General features: G+C 44.9%; 1 long non-coding RNA gene across 12 annotated transcripts in view; it reads left to right on the top strand.

Moving 5' to 3' along the window:
• The window catches only part of LOC107054027, a 64004-nt gene extending 42507 nt beyond the window's left edge, over positions 1-21497 (top strand). For 9 of the 12 annotated variants that reach the window (XR_005861975.1, XR_005861980.1, XR_005861978.1 and 6 more), the window contains 5 exons: positions 1590-3592; positions 4378-4461; positions 5250-5361; positions 8770-8911; positions 20578-21497. This is a non-coding gene — a long non-coding RNA (uncharacterized LOC107054027). The remainder of the gene's footprint in view (positions 1-1589; positions 3593-4377; positions 4462-5249; positions 5362-8769; positions 8912-20577) is intronic. The other 3 variants (XR_005861985.1, XR_005861982.1, XR_005861984.1) reach the window with 2 other exon arrangements.
• The last annotated feature ends 267 nt before the right edge of the window (positions 21498-21764 follow it).

Genomic DNA, 21764 nt, shown 5'->3' with positions numbered 1-21764 from the left:
GCATCACATTGCAAGAGCAGACTTCTGTCTTTGAGGAAGGACAGATTAAAAGAAAAAATCTCTCCACTCCAGCAAAGTGTGTCCCGTGCTGCTGGCAGTGGGGTCCCACCGCTCTTCCCAAACATTCCCCATCCCCCTGATGCACACAGAGGCCCTTCAGCTCACCCAGCAAAGGAAACGCTGTGCCTTTAACCACCCTCCCCACAACGGGTGCACACTTTTCTGCTTATTCTGAGCTGACAGGTTTAACATGTCGCCGGGTAAATCCGCCTGCGTGGTCACCGGAGAGAGGCACCTCTGGCAAAAGTTCAGAAGTCAGTGTTTTGGAAAGATTGGTTTGACCAGCTCTCAAGCGAGAGCAAATCCCAGACCAAGTGCAGTCAAATCTTCTACGACATTTAACCGCTGTGGTGCTGTAGTGTGCTGATATCCTTTTAACCTGGAAAGGACTTTTTGTCGTGTTTAAACCTCAAAATTCTATTTATTGTTTCTTTTCTGCTCTGCGGGCAGGGGGGACCTGGGCTGGAAACAGTTTGTTTTGACTCAGTTCCAACTAATTGATTAGCTTGCCTGTGGTTCTGGCCTCAGAATACAGGATAGACCAGCAATTCTGGATGTTGCTTTGATACCCAGACTTCTGTAAAATATGGCATTGCAGTAAGGACATATATTCCCTTATTGCCTCTTCAGGGTGTTTTATTAATCCAAGGCTTTAAATTTACAGCATGTCACTTTGAAAAATTGCCAATTCACCAACTTTTTCTCATCCTTTCATATTTACTTTCAAGAGAAACAATCTCTTAAAAAAAAAAAAAAAAAAAAAAAAAGAGAGAGAGCAAGCAAATAGTTAATAGTAAGTGGTGCCCAAATTACATATTTCTTAAACTCGTGGCCTACTTTACTAATCAGTTGTCATAAGATGTCAGATGGGGACCCATCACTGAAGAATTGCAGAATGCAGCCAGTGAAGCAACTAATTAGTTGGACAGTGGCATGAAGGTGTGTGTCCCCGAAGAGCTGAAACGATCAGAGCAGGTGAAGAAAGTTTGGTCAGAGCTGTATCTCTGTAGTGTAAAGCCCAACCATTGGCTGAATCGTGGTGATGCTGAGGGTGAGGGCAGCGTGGGTCCTCCATGGGGACTTTGTGCTGCGTGGGACCGCGGTACTGCTGTTTTCAGAAAGAAGCACAAGTCAGCTGCATGCTTGAAGGAACATGACCCGAGACGTGCAAGGGCTGGAATAGCTGAGCAGCTTCTGGGTTTCATCTGGGAGGGCTGTAGCTGGCTGTCTTGCTCACGGGTGGTTTGTTACTCAGCCTTGGCTCCCCAGCCACAGAAAGAACCAGTGCTGGCTGTTCCCTGTAGGACCAGATGTACCTGAGAAGGTGGGTGATGCGGAGAGTCCAGCAGCTCCTGCTGCACCTGAGGACAGAAGGAAGCAGTAAGGGACCCTCAGACCTCTGGGAAAAACATGTTGAGAGCTATAAGATATCAAAACTTATCTACTTCTATAGTTGGCCCATATACTCTTTTAACACAGTTTAAATTGTGTTTTACAAGTGCTGCATGACTTTCTTCCCTTCATACCAGCCCTATAGAGTGGCACCCGAGGGATGCAGTGGTGAAACAAATCCTCGCAAGAGCAAGCCCCTCATCGTGCAGGACCTAAGAGAGGCTCAGCCTGGGATGCTAGCTTCCCTTCTCATCAACAGTCATCTGTTTTCACAGCAGAGGTGAGGATCATCCTCTGCCTCCCCTTCTCTGAGCATGTGGAAAACTCCAAACCAGTTACTTGACTTGAGATGCTTAGTGCAGTGACTCTGGTTGGAAAATCTCTTCAGCGCTTTGATTTTCCTGTTGTTGTTGCACACAGCCGGAGCAGTTTCACAAGGTGATGAGATGGCATTGTGTTGTATTCTGGGTCATCAATTGCAGGACAGGTCCTAGCTGAGAAACCAGACACTTGATGGAGGATGAAGTTCATCCCACCATGTGGCTGCATGGCACAGGCTGGCGGGTGGCCCCAGAGGATGCTTGGACAGGTAGCACACACCACACAGCCTGGCAGGAATGCACTCCGCAAACCCACGTAAATGCTGTCTGAAGGTGTAAAAGTAAAAGGGCAGAGGTTCTTTTGATCCTGCTGAATTCAGGCAGGATACTTGCTCAAGGGACAGATTCTTGGTTCCAAAAAAGCTGCTTCGACCTTTGAGCTGCCAAATTCCTTCCCCCATTACCTCCCATCTTTCTCTCCAGTATAGCACAGCCACTCTGAGTCATTGTTTATCTAATTTAATTAACATTTGCCAGTGCCTGCAACCTAAAACACTGTCTTAAAACATTTGCTTGAAAAGCCTCCTTGTCCCAGAGCTGTCATTTTTTAGCATGATGGATAATGGATAGAAATAATTATCCTGAACAAGGTTAGACAGCTAAAATGATTTGAGTTTCAAGGAATTAGTAAGCTTAGCTAAACATCTTATTTTTCAAGACATATTAATAATAAAAACACAGCGATGACCATAATGTAAAATCTGCCTTCTGCTAAAACTTGCACTGTTTCTTGCAGGTAGCGGTGCCCACAGTGCCTTCACTGAGGGTGGTTTACATCAGCACATCATCTGATGCATCACAAATCCCTCTGTTGAAAGGATTTTGGTAACTCTGTGTTCCAGGCAAAATGCTTCCAGGGCTGTGAGTGCTGGTGTCCAGCTCAGCCCCTCCGAGTGGGAGGGCAATGCATACAGGGCACTAGGGAGCAGGTTAAGATCATATCCATCAGCCACAGGTGTCTCCTATTCCAGTATATCAGCAACCCAGGTGGGTTACAGAGATAACTGCCTGTCTGAGGATACATTCTTACTGCATGGGGTGGCTACAGCCCCTCATGGGCTGTCTAAACCCACTTAGTCCATGGCTACCAGTCCTAAAGCCCCATCCCTTGCAACAGCCCTGGAAAAAGCCAGAAGAAATTAGAAAGCAGAGGCTTTGTGCAAATGGAGTGAGCTTCTTCAGGTTTGCAAAGGTTTAACCGAGGGCAGAATTGGGCTTGCTGCCTCTGCATTGTTTCCCCAGCCCATAATTTTGGGGTAAACTTAAGTTTTGGATTAATCACTGACCTTTAGCTTTGAAGAAAAACAGAACTTCTGCATGAAATTGCCAAAAACGAGAGTAACAATTTGTAATTGCTTCATTTTGCTCCTGGAAACGCAGGTGCAGCCGGGCCTCCAAGGTGCTCTGCACAGCAAGGGAGTGGGCTGTTCTCCAGGGAGCACTGATCCAAGGCAATAAGGCAGACAAAGCGAGCACAGGGAATACAGGCAGTTGGTGGAGGACTGACAAGTGGTGCACAGTGGGACACAGGAGGCACTCGCTCCCTGCCCCGTGCACTGCATCATTACACCTTGCAAATAACAAACCTCCTCCGTACAGCAGGATACCCAGACGTGGTGGTGTTCCATGGAGCAGTGGGCCATGTCCTGATGCCCATGGGCTGCAGTGAGTGGTGCTGGTGGAAGAGCAGAGCCAGCAGTCCTCTGCCCATGAGCACAGTTGGGAGTACAGCAGTCTGAGGTCATAAATGCACAAAAATGGTGAATATTTCCTCTTCATTCTTTATTTTTTTTTAATCTCATTCACCCAGTTTTGCATTCTGGGGGCCTTTAGGCAAATCCAGTAAAAATCTTCATCAAAAATAGGATCCCATTTCTCCGCTGAAAGTGGATGAGACTTTCCTCTGTAAGCACGGAGAATTTGCAGACTCACTTAGTAAAGCCCAAAAGTTTCACTTCAATCCTCACTTTTTATGTTTCTAAATTTCTTTTTTAAAGATCTCTGCATCAGTGTCGAACGATTTAAAATTCCTCTGGCAAAGTACAGTTTTATTGCTCCAGAGCTAGCATAAAGCTGAATGGGTGGCTGTATTTCATGCAAGGAGCTGTGGGAGAGTGCAGCTTGCAAATGGCAATAGAGCCCAGAAATTGAACTCTAGCCTTTCTATTCAGCGCTCTTTTTATTATTAAGTCACAGAATAAGTAAAATGTTACGGGGACACTTTAAATCTGCACTTGTTTGTACAGCATCCAATGAATATGTGATGGGGAAAGAAGATGAAATATGTGGGGATGCTGGAAGTAAGGGAAAGATTGGGCGTTGAAGGATCAGGTATGGGAAATTACAGTGTAGAGCAAAATCCATAATTCTGGCCTGAAATAGAACACAGCTTTGGGGCAGGTGCCTCTGCCTGGTGGCTCAGGGGATGGGAGGAGGCAGCAATGGGAGCTGACTCCAATGCAGTGAAAACTACGTTATTTTAAATTGGAAGATCCCTTTGTGTTCTGATATATACTTTTTTTTTTTTTTTTTTTTTTTTCCCCAGACTTGAAATAAAATGGTCTGCAATTGAATTGCACAAAACTTTGTCTTGTGCCCATGAAAATGTTGGGACAGGTGGCAAAGACAGGTGAGAGTGTGGAGCTATCATTTGTACAGGCGTCGAGGTAGGACCTGAAACACACTGGGGTGAAAGATGCCTGCAGGCTACCGTTAACACCTCCTAATGATAAGAAGACCAAATGTCTGGCTGATGCGTCTAAATTAGACTAATGAGGCTTTGTTTTGAAAGGCCAAGAAGTTTTAGCTAGCTATGGTTCACTTGCAGGACTGCAGATTAGTGCAGGTGGCTTCTGGTACAACAATAATCTCGCTGTGTTTCATTATGGCTCTTTGAGCTGTCGTTTTAAAAAGCCATGTATATCCTGAACACAGCTCTGAGGTCAGATCTGTACATCCTGTGCTCCTGCACACAGGTCGGTCTGTAGGGAGGCTCCTTTCCATGAAAAGCAGATCCCTGAGGAGCTCACTTTTCCAGCTCCTATACCCACCTGCTGCTTTGTCCTGGCCTCACGACTGTCCTTTGATTGCCCAGGTGGGAGGAGGCGTGCATCCCTATGCCGAAAGTGCTGAAAAGGAGTGGAAAGGTCTGACCCCACTGCTGTTCTACTCAGCCTTATTTTCAATGTATTTCAGATTTCACAAATTCATTATAACTATTTTTTGCCCTACTAGCTTGAGAAAATAACACCAAGTTACAAATGATTGCCTGCCAGCATTTTTACATCCAATAGCTGAAATAATGTGGTACTTTAAGGAGCTATTGCCTGTGCTTTTCCTTGTCCCAGATGAAGAGCAAATGACCAACGAGCTGCCAATTTCTGGTGTTGTAAAAAACCAGTTTTTGTTTTTTTGTAGGTCAGAGATGGATGGGTCTGAAACGTTACATAGATGGAAGAAATCAGCAGTGCAGAGAGTCCCAAGAGAAAGAGATGTCCCCCACAGAGGCAGCTGTTTCTCTACCATGAAAGTGAGTTGGGTGAAGTGGGATTTGGATGGGGCACCCAACCTGCCAACAGCCATCTGGGCAGTGGCTTAAGATATGGTGATGAAAAGATGACATGGAGAGGCACTAAGGCTGGAGTCTACAGTGTAAAGGGAAACATGCCATGGATGAAATCCTGCTGCTTAAGAAGCATTAGCAGACACTCAGTTATCACCAGGGGACTTTAGCTTTTGTGGCATCCAAGACAGTTGCAGCTGTGCATTCAGATGGTGGCTGGAGAGGAGCAATAAGGAAACCACATCCAAGGGGCAGAGGAAGCCCCAGGGACACCAGAGGTGCCCATCTTCAACCTGTCCTGCTGAGCAAGAGCAAACCAGCTCTACCCTTTGGCCAAAATCAGAAATAGGGAATCAAAATCACAGTGCTCTGTGGGTATCTGCTCCTTGGGTTCTCCTTTCAGTAGTATGGTTGGGTTTTGATGCAATTTGTTTCTCGTGCTTGTGGACATGTAATGTTAGGCAGAGCTTTCATTACTGGGGAGCCACAAATGAGAGATGAATAACACGGTTAGGTGCCAGTGTTACCGTTGGCCCTGAACAACGATCGTGTCGGTAACCTGCATTAATTGCTCATGGCAAAAAGAATGGGTTGGTTTTCCCTCTTTATTGTAATTACAGAGTGAGTCCAGTGGAAAGAGTAGTAAAGTATAATTCATGTATGAGTAAGTATTATTATGTTGTTACTCATTTCATAGTTAATGGGCTATTGTTGGATATATATATATGCAATTTATATGTCACCATTCTGCGCTAGGTGGCTGGGAGAAGCCTGGCTTCGGAGTATGAGTAGCTGCATCTTCCCCTGGTGATGGAGATGTGACAGCCTCTGTTCATCCTTCTGGTTGGGGGGAGTGATGCTTTGTCTCCTGTCATTTGGTCCTTGATGCACCGTATAGTTCTTGGCATGCATCCTCCCTTCTATTGGCCTCTGCCTCTTCCTACCCTATGTTGAGTTGGCTGAAACATTTCTGGTTGTCCAGTGGAGTTTTTTAGCCAAACACCGTGACAGAAAGTGCTCATAATGCTGGCGAGGATAGATATAGGCACTGGAAGTTGCTGCTAATACAATGGGGTTTTTAAAGACTAAATGTAGAATGGACACAGTGAATCTGTTCTGGTCACATGCTGAATCTTCTAAATCACTCTGAAAGTAATACCTCCTATTTATTTCCATGGAAACTATGACAGATACAAAGAGCACAGTAACACTATTGGTAGAGCAAATTCTCAGCTACAAAACTCTGTTTTTCAATATAGTCACCATCATTAGCTGTGTATTTTCGCCAGAGATGAACAAGAGCCTGCATGCCACGTTCATAAACGTCTGCATGGAACATGGCTTGCTGTGGAGAGCAGATTGTGTTGGGTTTTTGTTTGTTTGTTTGTTTGTTTTAGATTTTTTAATTGAAAGAAAAGGAAACTACTGCACAAACTTAAATTTTCCAAGGGAAAATTTCAGGTTGGCTACTGGAAGATTTGATGGGGGCAATCAAAACACAGCTGTTCTGGGTTGCTTAAGGGTCACACCAACGTGCTGAACTCCATTTGCTCACATCGATCAAGCCTCAGGTGAAAGCCCTGATCTGAGAATATACCATGATGTTCCGCTATATGTCTCATCAATCACACGACAGTTGTGACTTCATTTTTCTCATGCAAAAAAAAAAAAAGAGCAGCATTTCTGCATTTAGCTGAAAACAAGTGCCAGTTAGCGTTCATTAAATCTATCAAATAGCAAATCAGTGAATAAGAATGAAAGAGTGAAAAGTGTTCTTTAATTATTTGGGTGGGATGGCTGGGAGCGTGGTCTGCCCCTACCCAAGCAGAGTTCTTTCTCCAAACATCTCCTTTTTTTGCAGCTGGATTCAGGTCTTGGCTGTGAGCTGGGCAGCAGGCAGTTCCCATAGACGCACAACAAGGCTACTTTGGGGCTATCAGAGTTTTGACTCTCAAAGCCTAACAGGGAACCACACTGGATGACCTTTAAAGGTCCCTTCCAACTCAAACAATTCTACGATTCTAATGTGATTTTGCCCCTGTGCAAATCCAGGGTATCGCTGGTCCCCAGAGAACTGCTCCACTGCTTTGTCAGGGTAGGTGTGATAGGACACTTGCCACTGTGCCTGATGTGTTTTCAGTGATTTTCAAGGGGCAGTTGACTTCTCCTAAATTTAAAATGTATTTCTATGGAAACTGTGAGGCTAGAAGAAAGATCTGAAAAAGTTTAGTACAATGTTTAAGAGCAGCCAAGAGAATGGCAGTAGACTGACATGCAATGGTGCGTGGGATGCTTAAGTATCTCAAATGGTGGAGATACAGGTGGAGGTGAAGAGGGGCCAGGCACTGGCACAGCCTGCCCACAGAGGTAATGGAGTCATCGTCCCTGGAGGTGTTCACAAACTGTGCAGATGTGGCATTGAGGGACACAGTCAGTGGGCACAGTGGGTTGGTTGGTTGGACCTGGTCACGTTAGCAGTCCTTTCCAACCATAATGATTCTGTGAAGGTGAAGGCAGGTGAAATGGACGATACAGCCAGCCAGCCTGCATGCCCACTGCTCCCCTCACATGGTGCTCAGCCGCCTGTCCTGCACTGCCTGTGACCATGGGCAGATTCTGGTGCTGGAAAGCAGTTTGTATAAACTGGAACCAGAGAATCAAAATGGGATGAGACGGTCTCAGCTGAGTATCTTTGCCTTCCACACAGAATCTGTATTCACTCCAAGCTGTTGTAGTGAGCGCTTTGTTTTCCCTTCTGTGCAGGTCTGATTGTCTGGGGAAATATTCCAGAGGCTAAAAAGCATTTCTGTCCATTGGTAATTACAGCAAATCTCTCCGGTTCCTTTCAATATCCAGCATTGCCCACTGCAGAGAGCATTCAGTGCTTCTTCCAGCAGGTCTCTCAGAGCAGAAGGTGCTCTTGCACAGCAGAACCTCTCCCTGGAGGGAAATAGCAGCACACGGAGGAGCAAAGCCTGCGCAGCTCCCTTGGTGCAAAGTGCAGCGTGCCCTTGTCTGGGCACAGAGGTCGGCAGTGGTGCAGCAGTGCCTGCATGGAGGCTATTTCCGACTCCCATAAAAATCTTTATGTCTCTGTGATCAGGATTCAGTAATGCAAATTTGCTGTGTCAAAAGAAGATGCCTCTGTAAATGAATTAGTACGAGAAGAACTTCTTATTTAAGAAGTGCTGACTCTGCACTCTCCCCTGTGCCCTCGCTTTTAAAATTGAAGTCTGGGTTTGCTGCTTGCTATGATCTATATTTAGATACTTGTAAATGAAGTTTTGCAGTCACATGGCTGCATTCTTTTACGGCTTCCCAAAGCTGCTTTTTTCACATTACAGAGATTTATACTTTTGCGTTTACATATTGCAGGTGTTTCCATAAAAGCTCGGGACAGCCACATTAAGGAAGATGGCCTGAAAGAAAACCATGCAAATTATACTGAGCACACCTAAAAACACTGTCCTGGGGCAAAACAGTGAGCTCACTGCAGAAACGAGGGAGCTGCCGACAGGTGAGATTAATGGGTGTAGAGCCTTTGGGAGCGCCTCCTCCAAGCAGAGCGTGGAGTCGTGAGAGGGGACAGCATCCCTTTTGGGGTGTATCTGCCTTGTGTGGTGCACCCACCGAGCTGCAAGCCCCCAGCAGGGTATTTCAGACTGCCAGAGAGCGCTGCAGTGCTGAGCTCATGCTATGTAAATGTCTGATGAATTATGTGCTGTACACACTACACACAAATCCTGTCCCGACCAGCCCTGGAAGAGGAGATCACATTCTTGCTGGTGTGTCCTCTGCTCCAGGAAACTTGCCAGGAGGTCACGCCATAATTCATGCTCTGCTGATGCTTTGTAAAAGTTGCAGCCTGTGCTGTGGCTGCTGTGCTGCTGACCCCAGCATCCACGTCCCCCTCTGCTCCCAGTCTCTGACTCTATCCCCCTATATGGCCATGGGGAGCCCGGCATGTACACTGCCCCTCCAGCTGATACAGCAGCACAGACACCCATCAGCTCAGCAGGAGGTCAGGGTTCTCTGCTTTCAGGCTTCCCTGTGAGCTGGCTCAGCCCCTGCTTTGCCCTCCTGCCCACCACAGCCTGCAGCTCAATGGAGAAAGCAAGGTGATAATTCATAGTGTTTCTCCTTAACTAAAGAACCCATCCAACCAATCTGAAGAACCTGTTTCCAATAAGCAGTAATGACCTGAAGCTTATCAGCACTTAAATTAAGCTGGTTCAGGACTTGCCATAAAGCAGTACTGTTGCATCTTCTAGGTGGTAGGGCCTGAGAACCAGGAGGTTTCCTAGGGTGAAAAGGTAGGCTGATGGTACAGGAGGACAGAGGAATTTCAAAACAGATTAAAATGGGCTGAGATGGGGTGGTAGACTTAGGCAGAATGGTGAAAAAGAGTTTGGTAATGGGGATTTCCTTCCAGCTTCATATAAGAGGATCTCCAGACAAATCCTGCCCCTAGGAAAGGCCAAGGTAAGGTGCAGAGTGGGGCAGGAGGGGCAGGTGGGGGCACAAGCTGCTCTCCTGGTAGTGCTGCTCTGGTTTTTGGAGGCTTCTGCTGCCTTGGAGGTTCGTTTGGGGGACTGAAATCTCCAGTCTGTGTGACCCAAGTGTGGGTCAAGAGTGACACCCTGTGGACAAGTTCCTCTTTTCCTCATCTCCTCCAGGATTTTTCTCCTGCTGTTGTACTTCATTCTATTTATTCACCTTCCTTATGGCTCTCTTGCCCCCTCTGTTTGCACCCTGCTCACGCAGGGGTTGCTCCTGCTGCAAGCTCAGCAAGCCCCAGGCAGTGCAGAGTGAGCAATGTTTCTCACCCATAAAAAGTGAGGAGATGAGGGCAAAAAGCCCCCAGTCCCCACTTTGTTCCATTTTGTTGGGTTTTTTTTTGTGTGTGTGTGTGTGTGTGTTTTTTTTATTATTTTTTTTTTCCCTATTCTGTAGTTGGTACCGTTGGATACAGCTGGTCTGTACACCTCTGAGCCCAGCTGGCTCTCCTGGCCCCTATCGGTGCCTCTGCTCTCTTGCAGTGCTTCAGCTAACCCTGGCTCCTCTGCCGTGCAGCTCATCAGCTGGAGCTCGGTGTGCTCCCGGGGCTCATAAATCGAGCTGCTGCTCTCAACATTTGGCAAGCACGAGCCCAGACTGTCTGTTGCACTGGGAGAGAATCTGCGTGGGCTTCCCTGCAGTCACCCCGTGCCCTGGGTGAGGATTCCTGTCCAACACAAGAACTTGTCAGAAAAAAAAAAAAAAAAAAGGAGTATTACAGGAACTGCTTCTCCTCTGGTCACCATAAAGGACCATTCCCAATCTCAGGCCTGCTGTGGTTGGACCACATTTGTCCCAGTGCTCCTGCATTGTCCCCAGGGAGCAAAACCTTGTATCCCAGAATGGGCTGATTGACACCAGCTGACGACCTGGCCATGTTGCTTACAAAAAAAAACCAAACCAAAACAAAAAAAACTAACAAAGGCACTGTTCTATTTTAAGCTGCAAATAATTCAGTTTTATATTGGTGAGAAATTCCTCATCACTCATTTAATTACGCGGGTCTAAAAGGAACCATAATGTTTTGGCATGCCTGTGTGCTGGGAGTGGGAAAGAGGGGGGTGGCAGAGCCCTTCCAAAAGTTTTTGTCCTTTCTTACCCATGGTGGTTTCACCCTGCCAAATCTGCACAGACCTATATATATCCAAAAGCCAACGCTGGATGGAGATTCCTTAATACCACAAAAGAAGCAAATATAAAGGCAGTATTTTTTTTTTCCAATGACATTTATATGTTGTCATTAACTCTGCTTTAGCTGGTGTAGTTTAAAGCCTTCAGAAAACATAGCTTCAGCAGCAGCAACTACCACGCGTTCTTGCTGACAGGAGATGCGGGGTTTGCCTGGACAGTAGGTAGTTTCTCTGCCTTTTCCATAGTACTAAAAAACTTGGAGAGGAAGGGATGTCATAGAACAAAAAGTCATTATTGCTGTTCTTTTGCCATTTTCAGCAACCTAGGCCTTAGCACTGCATCGTAGAATCCTTGGAGTTGGAAGGGACCTCTGAAGGCCATCTATTCCAACACCTCTGCAAAGGCATGCACCCTTGCTAGATTAAGAGCTGTACAGTTCAAGTCTCTTAGTCCAGTCACTGGGACTTTGTAGAACAATATTAGGTCAAAATTAACTGAGTTCTGGGGATGAGTTGTTTTTCCAACCACTCTCATGTCCCACCATGTGTTGTGTTCCATCCTTTGAGATTAGGAGGCTGCACCGTAGCAGGCATTGGAACCGGTCAGAAGGTACACAAGGAAAAAAGTAAAGCTGAAAAGCTTCAAATCTTTTGAGATCTGCATTGTCCCTGGCACTTACTAGGCAAGAGTGGTCAGGTGATTGGGTTGAATTCAAATAAGCAAACAGTAACGTGAAGGTTATGGCAATGAAAACTGGAGGTGAGAGACCTCAGTGTGAGCATGAGAAAGCTGTGCATCATCTCCAAGAGTGGCAGATCTGAAATTCCTTCTCTTTTAGAAACAAAGATTGTGCTGTAATGGGAAGCATTTCAGATGGTTCCCGACTCAGACTCTGCTCTGCTTGCAGAAAGGTGCCTTCATGTCTCCATTTGGTTTTACGTGGTGGGAGGATGCAGCTGTGTGCTATGGAGCAGGTGACATATTTCACCCCAGAGATGGCTGCAATTTGCAGGAAATCTATTGCTTGTAATCTTCATAATTGCATCGGATGTTCTTGCTAAAGATGTGCAGCCCTGGGTCAGCCTCACGACGAGGGCCTCGGGGGGAGCTTCGCAGTCATGCAGGAGCTCAGATATGACAGCTATTGGCAGAGCTAGAAAGAGAGTCAGACCATAATGGTCTGTCTTGGAATTTAAATTTGGTGGATTTGAGGTAAATAACGTAACCGAGCCGCCTGGTTTTCAAAGGATGCTTTACTTCTTTGGAAAGTATAGTATGTTTTTGGAAAGCATACAGGCATCTTTCAGGATGAAGGCCTCTGTGCAACAATCAAGTTTTTTACCTTTTAATTAACAAAGCTTCATAAAGAATTTCAATTCAGAATTACTAAACAAAGAAACTATACAAGCCCCAGATGATATCTAAACAGTTTCCAAAAGACATTAAATAAGAGAAAAATACCAGGCCACATGTTTTTTCTTACGTCTCTTGAGTCCATTTATTCCAGACATCTGACATGCAATTCAAATTTCCAATAGTTTTAGGTAACCATGTCCAATTTAGAAACCGCAGCCTTCAGCTAAGCCTACCTACCTACAAATCAGTCTAGAAAACCAGAGCACTTGCTGATACTGTGCATTTTCAGATTTGCAGAGCTTTGTTATGTGTGTGCCGTATATACTTGAGTTTTCTGGCTCCATGCAATCCATTCAGATATATTTCATAGACCCGTAGTCAGTGGTCACAGTCAGATAAATTATAGTTCCTAATGGAGGGCTTGTTTGTGTTCCCAAAGAGTAAAACCACTATGGAATTGATCTCCTCTTTTGAGATGCCTTTGACAGAGATTGTCGTATGGCAGTTCAGATGAGATGGAAGTGAAGGGCTCCCCATGGATGCAGGACTAATGAACTTTATTTCTGGCTTGGAGACTAGGATTGAATTCTTAACTTACCTGTGCCTGAGCTTTCTTATCTCAAAAGTGGAGACTAAACAGTGCCTTCATGACAGACGCATGCAAACTTCAGAGGAAATCTGAAGTTTGGGCAGATAATGTCCTGCCACGTGCCCTTCCCTAATTCCCTGCAGCAAACAGCTGGTTGATTATTTCAGGGCATCTGAGATGAGGCAGGGAAGGCATGGGGCACCACAGCTGCATTAGGCGCTGGTTTCCACTTCAGCGTTCTCACTTTTGCTCCATAAAGCCTCGGTTATCCAGCCCCAGCAACCTGATCGATGTCACCTGGAGAGGTTCCTGCAGAGGTCGTCATCAAACATCCACTCTTTCAGGGCCCTGAGGAAATACTACAAGGCCAGGTGTTGCTTCCCAGAGAGCTTGGCTGAACAAAAATTATGGAGCAGTTTCTCTGCTGCTAAACCCCAAACTCAGCAGAGACTTTGTCAGCCTTGAGCAGTGAATCCTGTTCGGCTGGGAAGTGGCCATCACTTCATCCTGTAATCTTTCATTCGTCTCATCTATTTTTATCTTTCCAGTTCTCTTTCCAGTGGGAGCGCTCATAGGCAGTCACAAACGCTGCTACTGGGGGGAAAATAGGATTTGAAACAAATTTGTCCCTGTTAATTTCTTTCAAATTGTTTCATGAGTCAGAGGATGCAGCTCTCAGTGGTGAAACATCTGTTCATCTGCAGCATAAAGGCAGCCTCTGACACGGTGACTGGGAAGAGGCCAAGAGTGGAGTCAGGCTCTGGTAGGGATCGGGGACTGGGAGGGCAAAGGGGAGAGCTGGATAAGTCACCTGAGCATTCTGATACCCCCTGGTGGTTTTAGCTGGGCATTCCCCCCAGTCTCCTGCTTGTGGAGGTGGCATGAGCAGAGGCAATATGTTTTCTTAAAGATAATCATAGAATCATAGAATGGCCTGGGTTGAAAAGGACCACAATGACCATCTAGTGTCAGCCCCCCTGCTATGTGCAGGGTTGCCAACCAGCAGCCCAGGCTGCCCAGAGCCACATACAGCCTGGTCTTGAATGCCTCCAGGGATGGGGCATCCACAGCCTCCTTGGGCAACCTGGGAACAGTGCGTCACCACCCTCTGGGGGAAAAACTTCCTCCTAATATCCAACCTAAACCTCCCGTCTCAGTTTAAAACCATTCCCCCTTGTTGCATAAAATAAAATGAACAAAGCAGAGAACAGAGGAAAGAAAGGCTTTCCCATGTCACGTCTGTTTTCAGGAAGGCCATGGACCATCCAACTAGCCAAGGGCATGTGGAAAGAAGGGTGATTTTGATGACCTTGAAAACCAGCAGTGCCAGTTGCCACTCAATGACTCCATTGACACCCAGAATCGTTGACTGGGTGGGAGTTGTGCTGATATTCATCAGCAGGCCCTTAAAGGCATGGTCTGCAGAATTAAATGCAACAAATGGCTGGAGAGCAGGAACACAGCAACGTACTTTCTTCATCCTCTTTTGCTGTATATGCAAGGACTGAGAAGTAGAGAAATGCTGAGTCTGCTAAAAACATTTTAGATACTTGTGGGTGCTTGGAGAAGCTGACTTACAATTATGAGGCCATTCTTTCTGCTGGCAAATTAACAACTTAGGAAAAATTACAACAGGGAAGAAAAAGAAAACGAAAAAAAGACATGAAAATTCTGCTAATGAAACAGAACAATGAAAATCAAAGCTAAAGATGGAAGAAACTGAGTGGGCCCCATCCAATTCATTCCCTGCTAGGCTGGATTTCTGCCTATAGTAATTTATGCCATAGCCTTAGAAGTGAAAACAGATTTCATTTACTACTGAACACTACTACTCTGTGCAGACAGAGTTCATGGCCTTGCAGCATTTCTGAGGAGGTACTGTGGGATTATTACTCCCACTTTGCAGATGAGCGAGGTAATGCCACTCGAATTCTTTGATTTAGGCTGTGGTGATGGGAAATCTGAATTAGGACTGGGGTTCCTGAGGGCTGACCCCTTGTGTCCTGCTGTCACGTTTGCCTGGCCACCTTGGGATGTATGAAGATTGCAGAGGTACAGTTAAAATTGGTGTTTGTGTACATGAGGCACTGCTTGAAGGTCATTCCCTCTGCAGGGGTTTGCCATTCAGTAGTCTGATGGGATAGTCGGGTGGTAGATACTCCTCTCATAGATAGAAATCAACTTTCAGCTTTAACTACACCTTAACACAGAAGAATGCTCAAAGTTCTGGCTTGCTTTTCCTTTCAACTAGTCTCACGAGCATCAGTGTAGAGCCCTAAGAACGGTTTCTTCTACCCTCTAGGACTGGGATGGTGTTGGTGAGCCTCTGCTTGCTCACATCACCACCTCTGCCACAGTCACAAACTTTCCCCGGGGAGCTGAGCCTTGAGAAACACACACATTCTGTTGCACAAATGGCAAAAAAAAAAAGCAGGTAAAATTAGCATTTGGAGAAAAGCTCTTGTGGAAAAAAACTATATGTTCCCTGAGAGCCAAATGAAAAAAAAAAAAAAAAAGCTCTCAAACCCAAGCTTGCAGAGTCTGCTGTAATTTATGATATACCATATGAATCTAACTATAGAACTTCATTTAAAAATTTTATAAAGACTGTAAATCTACAGTGAAATGTTCTAGGGACAATCTGCTGGCAGTAACGTGCACTCTACAGACTGACCTATGGGAGAAACTGTTTGTCAAGGGCTTGATCCAAAGCCCACTGAAGACAATGGAAGTACTCTCATTGACGTCAGTGGCCTTTAGATCAAAAAGCCCCAAAAGCCCAACACAGAAAAACGAGTAGTAAGGAAAAGCAAACCACTGTAATCAATAGACACTGGTGTACGAGCGTCTTTAACAATAGCTTAATGGGCTACAGTGAGCTTCTTTGGACACTTTTATTTTGCATTGCATATAGCTTATAATCTTTATCCTGAAACTTCTAATGGAATTTATCTCACTGGAGAATTTAGGAGAACATCTGCTGCAAATGATGGGTAAAGACATAAGCTGTTGTGGGTGGGGTGAGCCTCAGGGGGTTCGCAGTTTGGGTTTGGCTTCTGCTTCGGATTCTTATCTGAACTATACAGATCTCCTGTGGCTGCAAAAATTGGACTGGAAATCACAAGAGTACGAGACTTCTTGTGAGATTTCCAGCACTTTTCTTATGGTTTTGACTGAACACCAGATGTGGAAAAAATATTTAACAAAACTGGATACAGTTTTTTTTTTCGTGTCTGGTTCTAAAAAGAGATGAAGGTTCAGGAATCTAATTTTATCCTTTCCAGTTTCAGTCATTGGTTAGATTCAGTTGTAGTTTTTTTTTGTTTTTTTATAAATTGTAATTTAGACCCAAAATTTAGCTATTGCAACCAGTCCCTGAAGAATCGTTCAAGTAGATGAAACTCTAAACATTACATTGATCACGAACAGAATTAAAGCCATATGCCTTTGGCAAGTGGAGTGCAAAGAATGATCAGGGTGAATGGTGACCATTAGAAAACATCCACTAATATTCTTTCCCTTTAAAGAATATTTTTATTTGCTTTCCATGCAAATGCATTTATATTTTTGACCCTTTCCTGCCCGCTCCCACTAAACATCCATGCTCTTAGGCTTTGCCTAATACTGATATTTCAAAGATTTTTTTGTGCAGTTGAGCTTGTCATGAAAATTTAAAATTTTACACCTGACCACAGAATTTACTTTTCATCAAAGAGACTTTGCAGGCTACTTTCACAAGCCTGCATTACTTTTTAGGTGTAACAAGTGTGTTAGATCTCACTAAGCAAAGGCAAGTTCTTCTAAACCATAGGTTTTATGTGTTTTTGTGGACAACTCACTAGCAATGTGGTTTACTCTGATTTTACCACCTATTACACTTGCTTTTAAACGGATGGTCTCTCATCAGAGGTGATTTACTTATTCTTTTTAAGCCAAATAGTGAAGATGGGACTGGAAAGCTCTGAAGTCACAGGAAGATGTCAGGCCACCTCACAGGCATTTTTGGGTGATTGAAAGTGGCCTGAAGGGAAGTGAACGTCAAATCTCAAAGGACTCTCACTGTGCTTGAATCACAGATGTTGGAAGCAAAGCTGAACAGCAAAAACCAAACAGATCAAACCAGGACACAAATTGTTTAGAAGTGACAAGGCTGGTGATGGCCCAATTCATTAGAGTACTTTATCAGTCATGATTGCATTTGAAATCTTAGGTTAAAGTGGAGACGCAGGAGTAAGTTTGTCCCTTTGGGGTATATAAAGGCCATGCTGAATGAAAACTAAGTTGTCGTTTCTTTTAGGCTCCTAATTTGTTGTGTATTCTCACATATAAATCAAACACGACTGATGAAAAGGCCAGATATTATCCCATTCAAAAGCTATGGAGCACTGAAACGTAACTCCAGTGCCTGAGGAGATTGCCTCGTGTTCACCGTGGCTTCCCATTGTGCTGAAATTATGGCAACACTGGGATGTGTTCTTCAAAGATTGAAAGCCACGCCTCCTGTGAGCCTCCCCCATCTTTTAGCAGCAAGTAAAATAATTATTGTAAGAAACAGCTTCCAAGTGTGGACATCGACGCTGGAAAAGGATGGGGAAGAACCCTCCTCTTTCTGTCCCCCCCACTGGTGGTGTTTGTTTTTAATCCTATTAGTCTGGAAGGAAAGAGGGGCTCTGGTGGGATTGGAGAGAAGTTATAGCTGTCCTTCCAGGCCCCTGGACGGAGCAGTTTGTGGAGAGGGATGTACCAAGGCCCTGTCAGTGCCTCTGCTCCTGCCAGAGATGGGGCCTGGCCTTGGTGGGGCTGGAGCTGGAGGATGCAGCTTCCTTGGGAGCTGCTTCTTCCTAGAGACCTAGGAAATGCCCACGGGGATCAACCCTCCCAGAAAAATACTGGTTTTGGCAGTTTGGGGGACGCTGAAGAGAGGGGTGAGGAGAGAGGTGAGGGCTCTCCCACTGCTCTTGGCGTGCTCCTCTCGCTGGGCTGCACCTCCAGCCCATGTGGAAGCAGTTACGTCCAAATAACACATCCCGTGGGACTATTTCTAGTTATTTCACAGAAGCCTTATGAAAAAAAGTAGAGACTTTATTAACCTGAGATTCAGGGACTTGAAGTCATGATAGAGGCTGTAAACTCTCAGCCTACGGTTGGGTTTTACAAGGATGATTTGGGGGCTGGAGGAGGAAATCTTGTGGAGAGAGACTTAAGGAGCTCCACTCGGTTATGTGTAGCAAAAAGCAGATCACGCAGCGACCTGGCTATGCAGTAAATGCCTTTGCAGGAAAAAATACTGCATACAAAGGGCCTTTATAGCCTAATGGAGGAAAACATAACGAGATGCAGTGAGTGGAAATTTAAGACAGGCAAAATGCAGAGATTGGAGAGAGAAAGGGAGCTGAGTGCTGGGACAGAGTGTTGAAGGGGGCAGGGGATTTGTCATCCTCGTACTGAAGAACTGGAGGCCAGCCCAGATGACTCTGGTGAAATGTACACTGGTTGGCTCAATTAGTGAGTGTATGTGCAAAGTTATTTTCTTGTGGGTTTATATCGAGCATTAGACGAGATGATCTGAATTGTCCCTTTCAGCCTTAAAAACAGGGGAACGATGCCACAAAAGGAGCTGGATACCCAAGCCCTACCAAAGTGCAATTTCTGGAGTCTCCAGACCCCTCTGCAAATGCCATAAGTGAAAGAAGTGGTTTATTGCAAGCTCTGGGCTCGAGGGGAGCAGACAGAATGATGCATGCCACCACAGGCTGCTAGCACAAACCAGTTTTCTTTCTTGCTCCCCCCAGCACACTTTTCTTTTTTATATTTATTTTTTTGAAACTAAAAATATATCCTCAGAGGCATTAGTCACTCTGCCCACATATTAATAAATTGCATAATGATGCCACCAAGCATCCAAAAACCTTTCAAACTGTTATATATTATTTCTTCCAATAATATTCTAAAAGGCCAGTGAAGCTTAATGGAGCCACATGGTATTGTATTTAATCCAGAAATCTGGAACTGTCTAAAATCTCATATATAAATTAAGATAATATACAATATGTTTTTTCATTTAATTTGGTTCTCCCCATTTGAGAAGGCTATAACTGAAACTCCGTAGGGCTGCGTCTTATGCAAGAGATTTTCATCTCCCAGATCTTAGATTTGTAGATGCTGTTCTCACTTCTAATTGCTCAAGGCCGTTCTCCACAATAACTCAGTCAGTCCTTTGCCAGCCAAAGGAAAGTTTAATAGAACACAGTTTATCTGGGCAAAGTTTAACAACTGTGCAAGTTATAAGAGGTTTCCTGGGATTTTTTCCTTCTGGCCTCCCCCAAAAGCTGCCTTGCTGCTGGGTATCTCCCTGCCCTACAGAGGCCATGGTAAGCTGTGCACAGCATTTAACACTGCTCAGCAGGTGCCTCCTTCTTGACTCTCTGTCAACTCAGCTGGGTATTTGGTATCTTCACACAGGAATATCTTGGAGATCAAGAGTTAAAATAACTAGCAGCTATTGAGTGAAGAACAGTGCAGAAATCCAAACCCAGCTGCAGATGTTTTGCAGGTTGGAAAAACATAAGATTTGGATTTGGGTTCTGAGCACGAGGTTTGCTTTCACAAATATCATCTCTGAACAGATCTGCCTCTGCAGTGCAGTGTCTGCAGGAGGTGGCAGAGGGGTTTTGTATAGTCTGGCAGATGATGGGGGGTATCACAGGCTATGAACTGCAAAAAGGTCAATAAATCCAAACTCTTTCTCCTCCTGTTTTTTCATCTTTAAGAAACTTTAGCTTTAAGAAGCTATGTCTAGGGTGGAATAAGGCTGTGCAACAGGAGCTGTGTACCTCAGGACCAGAATTCATGTCTCTTCTTTGTCAGTCTTTCTTATTAGTAAGCCCATAGACCCAGAAAATGCACATCCATTCACCAGATTGAGAGCCGAAGAGGGAGAGAGAAAAGGATATATATTCTTGGGTACATTCTGCTCTGCGTTTTGACATCCTGCAGAAGAAGAAAGCCAGGTGTGGAAACAAGCTGAATAAGATGATTTCTTGCAGGGTCAGTGGAGTAGAAGCAGAGGAGGTGCCGAAATCTGGGGCATACCTTTCATTTGAGAGAATGTGTATGAGAATTAAACATGTTCTGGAAAATAACAGCTCTATGCAGTATGAGCGAACGGCTTTGAAACTTATGAGCCCAGGTTTTGTTGATCACTTCAATGAGATCTCTTTCAGGCTTAAATACTTCTGCTGGTAATTTCTGTGCTTTATTATATTATATTTTTTTCAACTGGCTTTGAATTCTCCTTGACTTCATCAGGGCTACACCTGACCCTGGACAGCAATATTCTCAAGGCTGTAATCTGCTTTTGACGAACTTTCAGTTGGAGCAGTGTGCTCAGAGGCCCCTTGCTCTTCCACATCCACAGAACTGATCTGGTTTTGGAAAGTTGTGCAATAGATGCTTGCTGTATTTACACTTTTCCTTGTCTTATTCCACTCCCTTCATGATGTCTCGCTCACCAGAAGTGCAATCTAAAGCTTTCTCATCTTTCCACACAGCACGGACAAAACTGAATTGCTTGAACTGGCTTGTGTGATCTCCAGTGCCTGAAGCCTCTCCAAACTGGGCTGTACATTGCTGCTGCTATACCAGTATCAAACTACAGTAATAACAAGCATCTTTAAGTGCCTTACTTGATACCAGATTCATTACCCTGAGAGTCCTTCCATAGAAATAGCTGGGATATATAATCAGATCTGTATTGGTCTTCTTACAAACCGCAGCGTGAAGGACAGCTTGGCTCAGAGGAGGCTGCACTGCATGCAAAGGAGGGAGATTATCCAGAAAGCTAAGTAGTTTCAGAAGCAATTTCATCTGTGAAGACAAGAGCAAGCACAAGCCCTCAAGGCCACCGCAGCCCCATCACCTGTGCCCTGAAGGCACCGAGCTGCTGCACACACCTTCCTCACCACCTCTGTCCTCTCCTGTGTGCTTTGGGACCCACAACGAAAGTCTGAGTTTGGACTTGGGGCATAAAATACGGCACCATAAAATATTATTGTAGGGGAAGAGTGAAAATTTACTCATTTTTGAGCAGGAGGGCAAGGTGATTTTCTCTCGGTCCAGTAATTCCCTCATTTTTATTGCTGGTGTTACGGACCAGCTTCTCCGAGGTGCTTGGATTTTGCTTATATTGCGTCCTCCTTCACATCCGCTTTCAACAGTAAAACCCGTGTGGTTTTGATCTCTTGCTTTCATGCCTGCTGCCACACTCTGGAAAATTTAAGAAGGGCGCAAGGAATGGGTTAGTCACACTTGTTAATATTTATCCCATTGCAGAGTGAGTAGGGCTGACCTCAGAGCTTGGGCTTTGGAGAACAGTTATGAGAACAATTCCACCGCGCCGAAACGAAATCTGCATGCAAAGCTCGTTTGGTGCCTGGAAGGAGCTAGAAGGAAATAAAGGTCTTAAACGATATATTTCCGCAGTGAATGTTTTGTCCTGTTTACAGAATCTCACTCGAATACTGGGGGTTTTGTTTTGTTCATGTGTTTTTCATAAGGATAAATAGCCGTGCAGTTTAAACATTTTCATTAGACTGAGACAAGAAGGAGGACGATGCGGGGCTATTTTTTTCTTTAATTGTTAATATCTTTTTTTTAATGGTTATTTCTTATAACGTCCTTTAGAAATAAAACATCAGGTAAATCAAAGAGATGGGGAAAGTGACTCTCTTTAATTATT

This window comes from Gallus gallus, chromosome 8 (assembly GCF_016699485.2).
Source record: "Gallus gallus isolate bGalGal1 chromosome 8, bGalGal1.mat.broiler.GRCg7b, whole genome shotgun sequence".
Taxonomy (NCBI): Eukaryota; Metazoa; Chordata; class Aves; order Galliformes; family Phasianidae; genus Gallus; species Gallus gallus.
Note: the sequence above shows the minus strand (reverse complement) of the source record. Positions and strands in the feature narration are given on the sequence as shown.